This window comes from Palaemon carinicauda, chromosome 1 (assembly GCF_036898095.1).
Source record: "Palaemon carinicauda isolate YSFRI2023 chromosome 1, ASM3689809v2, whole genome shotgun sequence".
Lineage (NCBI taxonomy): Eukaryota > Metazoa > Arthropoda > Malacostraca > Decapoda > Palaemonidae > Palaemon > Palaemon carinicauda.
Window position 1 is genome coordinate 194,043,139 of NC_090725.1, and position 17,500 is coordinate 194,060,638.

The 17,500-nt window shown below is 34.3% G+C and overlaps 1 long non-coding RNA gene across 1 annotated transcript; it reads right to left on the minus strand.

Moving 5' to 3' along the window:
* Nucleotides 1-13,037: 13,037 nt before the first annotated feature.
* Nucleotides 13,038-14,025, minus strand: LOC137643884 (uncharacterized). The gene is made up of 2 exons (XR_011045087.1): nt 13,801-14,025; nt 13,038-13,237 (listed from the first exon to the last, which is right to left on the minus strand). It is a non-coding gene; the product is annotated as an uncharacterized lncRNA (long non-coding RNA).
* Nucleotides 14,026-17,500: the final 3,475 nt, after the last annotated feature.

The window sequence follows — 17,500 nt, forward strand, 5'->3', positions numbered from 1 at the left end:
CTGAATACGATGGAATAACTGTCGAGATAAAACTCCCAAGCTTCTTACAAGATTATTTTGTAGAATGTGGAAGGAAGAGGCAAAACCTGATTAATGGGAGTTAGGAGTGTTGGTAGAAATGGCAAAATTAGGAGACCCGACTGATTGCAATAATTACAGAGGCATAACACTGACTTTATTTGTTATGAAAATATATAGTGTGCTCATTCTAAAGAGACTGAAGAGAAAGATTGATGAAAAGCTGAGAGATCAACAAGCAGGATTTCGAAAAGGTAGAAGTTGCACAGACCTAATTTTCATTTTGAGACATGTTGTACAGCAATGCGTAGAATATAGAGATCCACTTTTGATGGCATTTGGGGACTATGAAAAAGCCTTTGATAGTGTGCACTGGCCAATTTTGTGGAGAGTCCTACATGTAAATATGTAAATTTGATTAAGTCTGTTCATGAGCATAGCAAGTGCAAAGTTAATGTTAATAGAGTCTTATCAAATGAATTTCCAGTAAACAGCGGAGTACTCCAATGGAATGTAAAGCAGTCGGAGATGGCGGAGAAGGTTTGGATTGCATTGGATTGGTGATAGGAATTTAGCTGACATAGATCATGCTGGTGATACTGTTCTTGTTAGCAGAACACCACAGCATTTGCAATACTTGCTTACCAGAATGCATGAAATATCTCGCGAGATTGGGCTAAAGATAAATAAAAGAAAGACAAAGATGATGAGAACAGAGTATGCAATAGAAGATGAAATATCATTGGAAGGAGAAAGGATTAATGAGGTAGAATCATTCAAGTATTTAGGAACTATGATCTCCAATAGAGGGTCTTTAGAATTAGAGTTAAGTGAAAAATTGGAAAAGGCATATCAGACAATGGCTAGGTTAAGAAAAATTGGGAAATCAAATTGCCTGAAAATTACATATGAAAATCAGACTATATATCCGTTTAATGAGACCGGTGTTACTGTATGATCATGATTCATGGTATGACAATGAAATAATCTCCAATGGATTTAGTAGATTTCAGAAAAAAATCCTCTGAAGGATATTTGAAGTTAAATGGGAGGACTGGATCAGAAAGGAAACTATAAGAGATTACTCGAGTGTCATATGTAGATGAGATCATGATGAGGGGTAGTTGGAGATGGTTTGAGCATGCTTTTCGCATATTAGTTCACCAAACGTTCAGCAGGGCCCCACAAGGCACTAGAAGAATTGGGAGACCCAGGCCTACATGGCTGAGGACTATGATGCACAAAGTAGAGAATGAATAGAAAAGTATTGAATTACGAGATCAAGATAGAGACGACTGGTGAAATCTAGCCGAGGCCCTTTACATCAATAGACGTAGGAAGAGATGATTTTATATATATATATATATATATATATATATATATATATATATATATATACATATATATATATATATATATATATATATATATATATATGTATATATATACATATATATATATATATATATATATATATATGTATATATATATATATATATATATATATATATATATATATATATAAATGTATATATAGATATATCTATATCTATCTATCTATCTATCTATCTATCTATATATATATATATATATATATATATATATATATATATATATATTACCGGCTAAGCTGAAACCCTAATTGGAGAAGCAAGATGCTATGAGCCCAAGGGCTCCAACAGGGGAAAAGAGCGGACAAAAGGAGATGAAATACTACAAGATAAGTAATACACGATCAAAATGAAATATACCATAGAACAGTCTCAGTATCAAATTAGATCTTTTATATACTAATTATTAAACTTAGAAAAAAAGGAGAGAGAAATGAGATAAAACTGCGTGCCCTAGTGTACCCTAAAGCAAGAGAACTCTAATCTATGAGAGTGGAACGCCATGGTACAGAGGCTATGGCACTTCCCAAGACTAGAGAACCATAGCTAAAAAATGTCATTACATTGCAGTAGTTAACCCCTTGAGCAAAGAAGAATATTTTCGTTATCTCAGTATTGTTATTAATATGAGGATAGAGGAGAATATGGAAAAAATAGGCCAGACTATTCTTATATGACTAGGCAAATACAAAATAAGCTGTAATCAGAATGAATGAATGTTTTGAACTTTTCTGAAATCCTGACATCGAAGGTCATAGGCGCTGATATTGTTTATTACAAATAAAGAGTTAAAGAATAATCAATTAAAACCATAAAAGCAAATATATTATAAAAGTTAAATAGCATTCAGAAGACCTGCTTCGGAGATAGATTTAAAAATGCTGCTAGCATTGTACTACACATTATGCCCAAGGATCTTGGCAATGATGAACCTGCCATCCTCACCTTGACCTTCAAAGAGATATCTATTTTTTCTGTGCTATAAATGGGGCATTCAGTCAACAAATGCCTCTCTGTCAAGGGTTGGCCAGCCAGCAGAAACTCATGTGTCATCTGAGCGTGACCAATGTGGAGACGACAAAGAGTAGTATCCCACTTCCAGGGCATCCCGTTATACCTCCAAGGGGATATAACATTACTTATGTCTCTCATCTCATTTTCAGCTAAACTACCCCAATGTTGCCAATTATTATAAATAGAATTCTTAATTGTTGGTAAAAACTCATTACAGGGAATTATAGAGAAGGATCCAATGTAGCACTGTCTGGCCAGTCAAAGGACCCAATAACTCTAGCGGTAGTATCTCAATGGATGGATGGTGCCCTGGCCACCCTAGATATACTGTATATATATATATATATATATATATATATATATATATATATATATATATATATATATATATATGAATATATATATATATATATATATATATATATATATATATATATATATATTTATATATACGTATATATGCATACATATATATATATGTATATATATATATATATATATATATATATATATATATATATAGTTATGTATATATAAACTAAATAAACACTGACAGAAAAACATTTATCATCAATAAATAAAGTAAACATTCTCAGAGTAAAATAGGGATATAAAAACAATGGCAGCCTCAGTAGCATTAATTTTGGCGTCGATTTTTTCAATAGCTCGAATAATCTTTTCTATATTACTGCAGTCTGCCAGTAATTGAGTAAACGTCATTCTTTATGGTTGGAAAGTCAAAATCAGGAAGTCCAAGTTGATGATCTAGGTAAAGGAAAACTGTCATCAGCTATGCATTCTGGAGGACCATCTCCCTTCCTCAGGCTGTAGTAGAATGGGGAAGATGCTGGCAACGTCCTTTTAAATGGTAATTCTGGCTCGTGGGTAGGGTGGCTGGATTTACATTGGCCGCTCCATGGTACATGGGCAGAGCAAGTAATGACGTACGGGACGCGGTGAATTCTCATTAGCTGAGATGCTTCCTGGGAAGGAATGATTCTCAGTCAATCTTTCTTCCAACTTATCTAAAGGTGGTAAACGGACATCTTGTTCTGCGCCGATTAGGCTCATAATTTTAATAATCTTATTAATTCTAATGATATTAATAATTTTTAATAACGGCACTCGCTGGGCTGGAATTTGTGCTGGGCGAGCTGCTGGGGCTCTGATCAGAATTATGTACGTTTGGGATGTCTTGTTCGGTACTTTTTCTTGAGATATGATTCCTGGGGCACAAGAAGAGCAAGAACATCTCTTAGGTCATGTTGAGGGATGGTTTTTCTTGCTGTATGAGGAGTGCTTCGAGAAGCCTAATGCTTCTATTGTCAGGAGCACGGCCGATAATCCTAGTAATATTGACGCTCTCCTAATGTATGATGTTGTAGTTATGTACTTGAAGGGCATGAGCTCATATAGCCCCTTGCTGGGCATGGCAGGACCACTATGTGACTGTCCAATGGACTGTCCTACCATGTCCAGCAAGGGGATATAAGAGCTCATGCCCTTCAAATAAGTAACCCCAATATGAGACGTGAGGCGATCGTCAAGATCATCGGCCATGCTCCGGAGAGTAGAAGACTTAGGACTCTTGAAGCACTCATAAAGCGAGAAAAATCATTCCTCAACACAACCCATGAGATATTCTTGCTCCCCTCCTGCCCCAGGAATCATATCTCAAGAATAAATACCGAACAAGACATTCCAAACATAGACCACTCTGATCAGCAGCCAAGCAGCTCGCCTAGCACTCTTTCCAGCAGTGAGCGCTTCCGTCAATCAGAGCCTAGTTGGTGCAGAACAAGATGGCCGCTCACCACCTTTAGTTGAGCGGGTAGACATCTTGAATAAAAACTATTCCCTCCCATGGAGTGTCACAGCCAATGAGAATTCACCACCTAACATAGGTCATTACTTGCTATGCCCACGTACCCGGAGGCGGCCAATTTCAGTCTTGCTACCCTACCCACGAGCAAGCATTACCATTTAAAAGGTCGTTGCCAGCATCGTTCCCCTATTTCACTACAGCCTGAGAAAGAGAGATGGTTCCCCCAAAACGCGTAGCTGATAACTGTTTCTTTACCCAAATTGTCAACTTTCCATTAGATACTCAGCTTGGACTTTTTAATTTTGATTCCCAACCATGAAGAATGATGTTTGCTCAATTACTGACAAAACACAGTAATACAGAAAAGAAGATTATTCGAGCTATAGAGAAAACAGACTTCAAATTGAATGTTACTGAGGTAGTCATTGTTTTTAATTAAAGTTGTATACACTTATGCACAAACGTACACAACTCTTCATACCAGAACTTTTAGTGAGTTTCTTACTCCTTGTACAGCGTATCCATACAAAGACCTATACCAGGGACGGTGTCCTTGTTATAAAGGAAAGAGACGACGTGGGAGGTCTTGACTTTTGGGGTGGGAATTTCCGATTTTATTTCCGAGGGCAGACTGCCGTAGTTTACGAGCTAATGACGGCTCCCGGAAATGCATCAAAAAGCTTTGCTTTTTATGCTATTATATCATGTTACTATTGTACAATAACTTTTGGATGATGGCGAAATTTACACACAGATGGAGAAACTTTTGTGCCTTGGAACTGCCAAACTATGACAGATATGAACTTCTTTTATACTGTATTATGTTGAGAAATTATTGAACATTTTCTTTAATGTAATATGTTTTAAATGAAACGTGAAAAATATGTGAAAAATATGAAATATAAATGTTTAAATATTCATGAAAAATATGATATTTATGTTAGAGGGTTTTATTTTATATGGATACTGTGTAGAAATCCAATTTTATGAATATAAAATGCAAGAGAATTTCCTGACCACTGTCAGTATGCCGTAAGAAAGAAGTTTATTTTGACAAGTTGTAAACAAGGCGAAGGCTTACTAGGTATTGAACGTTTGCTTTACCAGCCCTACATTTGCACTGTTGCTATCTGATATCTGTAAAAATTTTCGACTAGGCTTAGCACCTGGCCTCACTCAGAGACAAATGTCGTTCTCCTTTGATGATTCAGGAACTTTTAGTGAATATTTACGCGAAATAAGTACTGCTGGGTCATCAGAGCACGTAGGGTAAAATATTTTCTGACGCGAAATCACATCATCGGATCACAAGAAGGTTAAGAATCCCAAAGTTCTCCTTCATTGATAATTGTTGGTTAATTTAAGTTTCCAACTCTTTTTTTTTTCTTTTAAAGTGCCATGATACGAATATATTAACTAATATTTTTCATAAACTCTGACACGTGTATAATCATTTTATCATGAAAACATGAACATCATCCTCTTACCTGTAGCGATTTGAATTTCGCTGGTGATATGTGCTAGGTTTGAATTTTCCCGCATCTTGGGGAGCCCGGAAACCATAGCTGTGACGTCACTTGGCAATATGGGCTGTGGAGGAGCTTGCATTGGTTGTTTTGTTTACATTGTGTTTGAGCAATCTAGGAGAAAAGCAACGCAGGGCCACGCTGTTGGATCACCAAAACAGTGCCAAAACAAAGTCAAGAACTCAAAGAGTTTGTGAGGCTTTTGGCTATTGGAATACAACAGCAAAGTGTCTAAAACTACACATATTTCCCGGAAAAAAAGAATCCGGAATTAGCGGAAGATTGGGAGAAGCATTAAAATGACCACAATTATGTTTATATCCTAATTTCAATCATTATTTCAAAATATCATAAATATGTTAACTTTCCGGTTCAACCAATTTTAGTGAAAAACGGTTTTCTCTTTTTCTTTGGCAAAACATCGGATATCATCCTACTGGAATTAGCCCATCTCCCTTAAGGAAACCATACCCGAGTTTTCTAACTTTAGATGAAAAAAAATAGGAAAATGAAGCGGAATCTAAATAGTTGGGAAAGTTAACACTAATTCTCAAAGGAAATCTTGGAATTAACATACGGAATATACAAAGGACTCAACAAGAATGTAAAAATTTGTTATCCAGATATTTCCTCTGTTCAACTATATCTCTCTATCTCAATTGTAACCTCGTTCATGGCTTACAACATGAACTCTTCCATTTGCGAGTATGTATTCATCTTGATTCTCTCTCTCTCTCTCTCTCTCTCTCTCTCTCTCTCTCTCTCTCTCTCTCTCTCTATGTATATATATATATATATATATATATATATATATATATATATATATATATATATATATATATATATATATATGGTGTGCAGCAGGATCCAAAAAACATCAGTTAACAGGCCATAATTTACAGATTTTACAGATTGATAATGAACATTGCAATGTTCGAAACGTCTCTAAATAAATTATGGCCTGATAACTGATGTTTTTTGGACCCTGCTGCACACCAAATATTATATATTCACCTGTAATTCCTATATATTTATATATATATATATATATATATATATATATATATATATATATATATGTATGTATGTATATATATATATAGAGTGTGTGTGCGCGTGTGTATGTGTACTTGTGGGTCTGTATTTCCAGGCGTGTAAAATAATCTTATTTACCAGCAGAAGAATGACCGAAATAAACCAATAAATGTTGTCAAATTACACAGTAGGTTTTCAGAAAAGACTGATAATGTAACCAAAAATTATACAGGAAACATCGTTTCTTATTTAGCAAGAATTTTAAAATGTCAAATAAAACTTCTTACTAACCAATTAATAGTAAAAAACGGTATCGGTAGGAAGAGCTTCAATGTTTCAACCAGATGCAGGAAAAAAAAAATAAATAAAGTTTAACCTCCCTATCCTTGTGTTGGTTCGTGTCCTACCAATAATACCCAGGAACGAAGTGAAGAGCTAATTGCTGGTCCATACAGAGTACCAAATCTGTATTGGCATCTGTTAGCAAAAGTCCTAGCTTAATTCCCTATGGTCCACGTGGTCGTCAAAACATACTTACAGGAGCCGTAAATCTCTCTTTTTCATCACTTGAATTGCCTGATGAATCAAATATCTCCTTCATAGCTTGTAAAACTTGATGAGGAGCATTCAAGATCTGACTTGCCATGTTTACATCTGGCTCTAGCAGGACCCATAAGATCCTAATGCAGTGTTGCCGTAATCACCCAGCACCAAAATCTGCCTGGTCCAGATATACTGTAAATCCGCACATCTTTTATATATAAATGTTAATATTTCTGGACACAGGGTGACCCTATACATGAAGTTTTTAATCGGGTAAATTGTTTTAAAAACCCTCCGTTAACATCTAGGCTATATTCGTTATATTGAGGTATAAATCCATCATTTAAGGAATGTAGCCTTGACCAAGAATCTGTAAAAAGGCAGCTTTTGTCTTAATCAGACACCTAACTGAAGTGCAGTGTGTCAAAAGAAAGGGTTTGTTTAGATATTTAGACACCGTAATTTATTTTATATCAATTTCAAACGGTAATTAAGCCTACCAAATACTGCATTAAACAGTTGCAGTATATCAGCGTGGATGGTAGTGCAGAAGATACATAATTGCATAGTTTTGGAGCTATGCGACTACAAGTGGTTGTAAGGCGTAATGCCTCTCCAAAGGAATGTTTCGGGGACCAAAGTACTTGTCAGCTCTAGATATTCTGAGGGTCAATTAAGCTTCATGGTTTAGGATGCACTGCAAACATGAGACCAGCTTTGATGACACAAATTTCTTTTGCTCTTATGGGTTGTGACCTTCATCAGAAAAAAAGACGCCAAATGGCATGGATGGCCTCGATCAGAGTACAGAATCTACTTTATTGAAGAGTAAATACGCGAGCAGCAAGACCATACCTACTTAGAATAATCAGCACCACACTATAGAGAAACGAATCTAAGACGAGCGAAACTTAGTTTTCAAATCTAGATTTACCGGGTGGGGGTGGGGGATGGGGGTGGGGGGTGGGGGCGGTGAACTAGCCTGAAAATTTAGCGTAAATTTGACATGAAAAAATGTCCATAAGAAACGACTTCTTTTATGTTGCAAGATTAGAACTGTGGATTTTGGCGAAATGGGGAAAGCTTATGAGATTAGTCATAAAATTGTGAAACGTTGTGAAGTATCATTCTTGTATTTAAAAATTTATTTAGAAATTTCTAGTATGAACACTTTCTGAATATCCAAATATTTTTGTGTTATAAATTCTCACTGCCATAGACTTTATTTTGAGGTGTAATTAAATTACATCATTCATCCAACATATTCCTGATGAAAAGTAACAGACATAGAGGTTCGAAACACGTGTTGACACACACACAAAAAAAAAAAAAAAAAAAAAAACAATAAATGAAGTTTTCGTCTTTTTGTGAATCCTAGCTTAGTTTTTCAGGAGAGATGATATTTAAAATTTTTCGACGCCACTAGGACATTATATAGCTATTGTTAACGTAAAATAATATGCCCAAGTGCCATATTCAGAAGTCACAAGGTAAGGGGCAACTAGATGGAAATGCAGAAGTTACTTTGTTGCAGAGGTTTTGGATCCAGAAGACTAGAGGCTTTTTTTTTTTGTGGAGCGATGGTGTTCCAAAATGATCTGGAATAGTAGAGCAATGTAGTTTTTTCATTCTAGATATTTGGAGAGAGTGACTAACCCACATAATTTAGGTTGTGTTGCACAAACGAGACCATCTTTGAAAATGGCACATCAATCCCTTTGTAACAATGGAATCGTGAACATCATCTTAGAATAAAGCGAAATGTTACTGATGACCTGGATGTCAGTACAGATATTTTTTTCCGTATTAAAAAGATTTGGAGCAGCAAGTCCACATATTGCCGTAAGGATCTGTGCCACTCTTAAGAGAGTAAAATCAGAGGTCAACGAATTTTACAAATGAAAATTTTCTATGAGGCAAGTGTACCCCATAATTTGACTTTTGGGCTAGAGATAACGTCCTCCTAGAACTAACGTCAATCTTGATGCAAGATGATATCCGTTGGCTTTGTCAAAGAGGGTGGGGGATGATGCTCATGAGATCAGTTATTAAATTCTCTGAAGCATTATGAAAAATCTTATATGTAATTCCAAAATTTATTCAGAAATATCTCATTTTAGAGTATTTGAAAATTTAAACTAGCAGTGCGTATTTCTCATTTTTTTGGGTTACTAAAAATGTTTGCATTTTGAATCTTCATCACTAAATCCTTTATACTGTATTAAGGAGTAATTCCTTCCTCTAATCAGTGTAATCCTGATGAAGAACCGTAGGAAAATGTTTTTTCGTAACGTGTCGATACCAAATATTTATTGTACATATTATCCTAAGGTTTAACTGGAGCTCAGTTCCTCCGAAGAGGATTGGCTTTGTTTTTTAGACATTGGTATGATATATATTATTTGTCAATGTAAAATAACATGTCAAAATACCCTGTTTAGAAGTGGTAAGGTATGCATAACTTGGATGGAAATACAGAAGATAATTCATTGGGACACCACCCCAAAGGAATTAGAATCAGGGAGCAAAGTATTTTGCAATTCTGGGTACTCTGAGGAAGCGGGTAATACTCACGGTTTAGGTTGCAAAAAGCAAACGAAACATCAATCCATTTGGAAAAGTGGAGACGTGAACTTCAACAGATCAAGAAAATAAACAGCATGAATGCCGTGAACAAGAGTATAGAAATCATTATTACAGTAAAAATATTGGATCTGCGAGACCAAAGTTTGCCATAAGGAACATCATCGCTTTAAAGGGTATCTAATCCGTAATAAACCAGTGTACAAAGCAAGATTTTCGGATTAGCCAAGTAATTCTCATATTTACCCTACTTAGGAAAAAAAAAAAAAACTTCTTTAAGAACATCCGACATTCCCGTTACAATATTGGAATTGTGAAGCCTTTTGAAAAATCATTTATATATTTTAAAATTTATGTCGAAATTTCTCATTTAGGAAATTCTTAAGTTTCTTTTATCAAAAATCGTTCATTAATTTCAGTTTTCAAATATTTTGGTATTTTACATGCTCACTGCATAGCCTTTATATTGATGTGTAATTTTATAATTCAACCAATGTAATCTGACGAAGCATCAGGGAAATAAAGTGATCCACAACACATGGCCACTCCAAATCGCTAATGGAAAAACGTAAAGGCAATTTCCATCTAATCCTGAAACGTAATTCTGCAGTTTTATTTTATTTTTTATTTTATTTTTTTTTCTCTCGTAGAGGTATTGCCTTTGACTATTAGATGACACTACGACATTGCATATGAATTGTAACCGTAAAGTAATATGCTCATATACCATATTTAGAAGTAGCAAGATGTGGATAACTTGGATGGAAGTGCCGGTGATACTTTATTGCAGAGGATTTTTGAGCCAAGAGACCACAAGCTATTGTGAGGTCTGATGCCGTTCAAAAAGAAACTTGAACCAGAGACCAATGTAATTTTCAATTCTAGATATTCCATAGGGGCTAGTAAGACGAGGTTTGAAAAAACCTTATGAATTCCCTTGCAATAGTGAACTTCATCGGATAAAGTAGCGCGACAAGGATGGTCACGAGGATTAACCCTGCTTACAAGGCATCAAACCTGAGATCAATATAGTTGATAAATCCAGAATTTTTGAGGGGAAAGTAACCCTCAAAATTTAGGCTCTTTCAGAATAGATACAACGATCATGTTATATCATTGTTAATTCCGTTGCAAGATTAGAACTGAGATTTCTGCAAAGAGGAAGAAGCTTGTGATACCGGTTATGAAATTCACTGATGCCTTGTAGAATTGTAATTCAAAAATTTATCTTAAAATTTCTCACTTCAAAGAATCTTACACTTTTCATTTACCAAGCTCGTTAATTATAATTAGTCTTGGACTTTTATGTTTTTTGCATTGAAAATTCTCACCTTTATCACCTTTATATAGAGTTGTGATTTCATAGCTTGACCAATGTATTCCTGACAAAGAATAATGAAAAAGAGTAAATTGAATCCAAATATAAACGCAGATTAGGCTACAACTCAAGATTTTCTGATGGGCAAGTGAACATCATGATTTATATATCAATTATAAATGTTAAGAAACATGCCTATTTGCCTTATTTAGATGTGGTAATAAATTGAATAAACTAAATAAATGTGCAAACGACATTTCATTGCAGAAAAATTTATGAAGTCATGGGACTAAAAACTGTAGTCCCAGTGTTGTCCTGACGATGATGAATCATTGGAAAAAAAGTGATTTGAAACCAGTGTCAACACCAATCTTATCTGGGGCTCAATTTTTTCCCCGAAGAAATGTTGTCTTCGACTTTTAGAAACTACTACGAAATCTTACATACATACACACACACACACACACACACATATATATATATATATATATATATATATATATATATATATATACATATATATATATATATATATATATATATATATATATATATATACATATATATATATATATATATATATATATATATATATATATATATATATGCGTGTGCGTGTGTGTGTATTCTTAAATAGTGAGCCACAGCTATCCTTGAACATCCAACTCCTACTTTGGGAATAGCTTAATAAAGGGAATTATATAAGACTAAAGATTCGTCTTTTACCACTTAACTATTATAGTGAAGATACTTTAATTATGTTCTATTACATAATATTTTTTTTACTTAATCTCCACCTTTCTTTACATTCGAACATTCCTATGCCGTACCATCCTCCTTGTAGTACTACGATGTTCAGATGAATCTGACAGTTTTGTATTTCCTTTCGAAACGGTCAATATTACGCATAATGAAAATTTAATTTCAGCTGTGAATAAATTGGTTAATGATCTTTCTAATAAAATAGTCTCTTCAGTAGTCCAAACTTGGTGCAAGTACTATATTATGGGGAATGGCCAAAGTGACCTATTATTGTTTATCAATAATCTATTAACAGAAAACTTAACCCTTTTTTTTTTGAGAATATCTAGATTAGTTCTCGTTCATGGCCTATTTTTTACTTTTCCCCTTCTCCTCTTTATAGGGTTGCATCTCTTTGGTGACCATCCTGCCTATTATCAATGTACTTCTCCATTTAGGGTTCCATCTTGGGTTGTGAGAAAAATTATATTAATATTTCAACATTTACTGGTCCATCTTTCGGCTCTCGACTATTACAGCAGTGATTTAGCTATTACTTAATATCAACTTCTTCCACCAGAAAACATTTTCATATTTATTAAATGTTTTTTGCAACTTTTTATCAAATCTCCATTTATAATGTTTCATACGTAAACATTGGCTATTCAAAACATTATCCATGGGCTATCTTATTATCCCAAAGTTTCTAAGCTTGATCCGCTACTCTTTTCTACCCTTTCGTACCATTTTATCAAAAAAGGTAATAGATATTTAGGCGGAAATGTAGAAACGCTTGCCTCATTACTGTATAATCATTGTTACAGCAAACTCCTTAATTTCTAACATATACATATAGCTCTGAACATATCTCTCTTTTTACTCAAAAGATCTCTATATTAATTTCAGAAAATAAGCATATATATCATACATCTCTAAGGCTCATACTTAATTCAACAAATGATCAATTTATGCTATGAAAAAACTTTACTTGAGATCATGCAATGATATACAAATTAATGGTGACAGGTAAATTAAAGAAATCATTTAATTTATATTTAATTACAACAGTCAAAATGAAATAGAAAATTTATAACATAGGAAAATGAAATGTAATCCCTTTGTTTGATAGAATCCTTGTCCTTTGTGTACTGTAACCCTTCCAAACCGTCCTCTTCTCGGAGAGATGACCTTACGCCAGACACCACTCCAGCACAACATGGTCACCACTGAATTTTTCCATAACCTGACAATTACAATGAAATATCTGTAATAAAGGCCATGGCCATCTATGGTTTAGACTAAGTCATAAGCCTTTAATGTTTTTACTTAAATGTAAACATATAAAAAATGTAATAAGTTTGATAGCAAAGACCGTAATATTCTTAGTATTTAGCTTAGTAGGATAACTAAGTTTTAGGCTAGCCTGATACAAATTTAAAGTTCTTTACTAGGTTAAGTGCCTAGCTTAAAATTTAGTATAAGTTTTTCCCAGTGCTTAGTCTACTTAGCCATCATGTAAGCAAGCTCAATAGCCCACTCTAAAGTTTTTAGAAGTTTTTTTAACGTTAATATATGAAAGAACAGAGTTACTCATTAGCTTAAATTGTGATACTTGAACCTCTGTAAGTTTTGCCAAAGTTAACGAGATAATAACAGTGTAATGACAATCATTAAGTTCCTTTTAAATATCACGAACTATTAGGTAATATCTTATAGGACGTGCAAGTTAGATTAATGAACAGACAGTTCATATATAAGCAATTTGAAAATCGACTGAAACACGCGTAAACGTAACTCGATTCTTACCTCCAAACTGCTAAAAACCCGTCTCCTTTTTCTCCCCAAATCCTTCGGTAGTTTTGTTGAATTTCGCCTTCATCGTCAATGGCAGCTGTCCTCGGCAAACTTCTAAATAGTAACTCTTCATATTGATTATACCATTAAGCTCTGTGATCCATGAAGACTATAAGCAGATCGGCTGATACGCGAAAAACATGTAGGATGGTTCAACTACAGGTCTTGTCGTTCTGGTCTTCGAGTCACAACTGCTCTTCTACGTTTTGGCAGTTATATCGTCGCCTCTTCTTCAAGATATTATATGGTCGCCTCTGCTAAAATTTGTTATTTCGTTTATAGCTTTGGGTTTGAAAAGGTTAGTCATGAAAACATTTACCATGAATCAGCCAAATTAACTTTAAGAACATAAACTTTAGCCACAATAAAGTAATAATGCTAAATTTGAATATCTAAGTACAACTTGGTGATTACGATTCATGAGAAGTAGAAAGAAATCAAACCATAAACTCCTAAACCCCATGCTTAACAAGAAACAAAATATTTTAAAAGGTTTCCGGGAGTTTATGTAAATAAAAGAGAAATAACATACTGTTAAGTAAACAATAAATGTGAAATATATCTTAGATATATTTTGTATATATGCACAGCCGTGTGCATTTTTTGAACATATAGTTCTTTCTCTAGTAATCATTTGGCCATATCTTACTGTACTTTTTCAATCCAAATTGTACTGTAGACGTTCTAGGATATACGAAGCCCCATAAATTCTTACAAGTTACCTTCAGCTGCATTATACTTTCAAAAATTGACAGTTTATCCCACCATAAACTCACTCGTCTTGATCGTTTCTCTAATCCTTTTTTGCCCTTTTGATCCGTATAGAGACCATTACATATCAAGCTTAAGTTATTACTCTACCAGCCATCCATTTATATATTTATATATATATATATATATATATGTATATATATATATATATATATATATATATATATATATATATATATATATATATATATATATTATTACTTGCAAAGCTACAACCCTAGTTGGAAAAGCAGGATGCTATAAGCCCATGGGCTCCAACCGGGAAAATGGCAAAGTGAGGAAAGGAAAAAAGGAAAATAAAATATTTTAAGAAGAGTAACAACATTGAAATAAATAACTACTATATAAACAATAAAAACTTCAACAAAACAAGAGGAAGAGAAATAAGTCAGAAGAGTGTGCTCAAGTGTACCCTCAAGCAAGATAATTCTAACCCAAGACAGTGGAACACCATGGTACAAAGGTTATGGCACTACCCACGACTAGAGAACAATGGTTTGATTTTGGAGTGACCTTCTCCTAGAAGAGCTGCTTACCATAGCTAAAGAGTCTCTTCTACCCTTACCTAGATGAAAGTGGCCACTGAACAATTACAGTGCAGTAGTTAACCCCTTGAGTGAAGAATAGTTGTTTGGCAATCTGTGTTATTAGGTTTATGAGGACAGCGGAGAATATGTAAAGAATAGGCCAGACTATTCAGTGTGTGTGTCGGCAAAGGGAAAATAAACCGTAACCAGAGAGAAGGATCCAATGTAATACTGTCTGGCCAGTCAAAAGACCCCATAACTCTCTAGCGGTAGTATATATACTATACATACATACATATATATATATATATATATATATATATATATATATATATATATATAACTATATATATATATATATATATATATATATATATATATATATACATACATATATATATGTGTGTGTGTGTCAGTGTGTGTGCGTTAGCGTGTGTGTGTGTGTGTGTGTGAAGTAGGACTGGTAATATTACGGAATTATTTTCACGTTTTAGGTTTTTTCTTACCCCTTCGTTAATTCATTGAATGCTATGAATATTGCTATTCTTGCCTATTGAATTCGGCAGCAGTATTACAGCCAACACGTTTCCTTAGGTAAAATGGCTCCTTTGTCCATCTATCTGCCTGTTTGCTTGGCTACCTCATTCTGCAAATAAAAATCCGCAAATTAGAGGGGTTGGATACAAAAGTTCTGAATGATGAGATGTTGATGAATGGGAATCTCAGATCAGAGAATATGGAAGTAAATGGGGAGGGAGAAAGACTTTGTTGCTGTCTTTGTCAAAGAACCTTTATATCTGGTTTCAATACAAATTTACTTAGGTCTCGATGATAAAACTATCTGTGAAAAGATTTTCAACGAACTAATTTGAGAAGGGCAAGGAATCTCTCTCTCTCTCTCTCTCTCTCTCTCTCTCTCTCTCTCTCTCTCTCTCTCTCTCTCTCTCTACGTATTTGTGTGGCCGTCTTCTTGGTATCCCCATATATCATCGGATTTTTAAAAATTCTTTTGAATGATAACTCTGGGCAAGTGTTTATTTATACATCCACATTATGTAATTAATCATAGCTGGTTTGGAGAAGTGGATTGTAAAATTTATCTACATTAGGGAGTATAACGAATTTTTAGTTTGATTTTCAGTCTCTCTGAGTTATGATGTTATACTGGTGTCTTCTATGTTACTTTTTGGAACTTTTGTACCTCTTGAAAGCTATTTGGATTGCAACATCTTTTCAGTATTTATTAGTTCATAGGAAATACAATATCAATATAGGTTGGGTTAGCAATGTCTTATTCTGAACAAGAACAGAGTATGCAATGGAAGATGAAACATCATTGGAAGGAGAAAAGATTAATGAGGTAGAATCACTTAAGTCTTTAGGAACTATGATCTCCAATATAGGGTCTTTAGAATTAGAGTTTAGTGAAAGATTGGAAAAAGCAAATCAGATAATGGCTGGGTTAAGTAAAATTTGGTAATTAAATCGCCTGAAATAACATATAAAAATCAGACTATATATCAGTTTAGTGAGATCGGTTTTACTCTATAGACATGAGTCATGGTATAACAATGAAACAATCTCCTATAGATTTAGTAGATTTGAGAATAAAGCCCTCAGAAGAATATTGGCGGCTAAATGGCAGGACAGGATTAAAAATGAAACTATAAGAGAGATTATTCGAGTGCCATATGTTGATGAGATCATGATGAGGGGTAGATGAAGATGGTTTGGGCATGCTCCCCAAGAGATGTTAGTCCACCAAACGATCAGTTGGGCTCCACAAGGTACTAGACGAGTTGAAATACCCAGGCCTACATGGGTGAGGACTATGAAGCGCGAAGTAGGAGATGATGAATGGATAAGTATTCAAATAAAAGCTCATGATAGAAACGACTGGTCAAATCTAACCGAGGCCCTTTGCGTCAATAGGCGTAGGAGGAGGAAAGGATGATATTCTGAACAATCATGTTTGAAGAATGTTAGTAGTAGACTTCCGAAATGTTTTATTGCCGGAAAAAGACATAATTTTAGTCATTTGATAAAATTCATGTATTTAATCAGATGGTTCTCATTAGCATGGTTTGGGGAGAAATTGTATGCTCTATACCTTTGTGATGTTTCGGACATCTTATATTACCTCTGTGATCCCAATTGGCGGAATGCAAACTTTTAATATGTTGGGATATGGAGTAGCTACCCGTGTTTTTTTTTTTTTTTTTTTTTTTATATATGTTTCTCTTGTAGACAGCTTCCTGCTTTTCTTGTTCCGTAAAATTAGGAAACATTACACCTGTAAAAGAAAGGGCTATTCTAGAATCATGGTGAAAAAGAATGCATTTAAACTACAAATA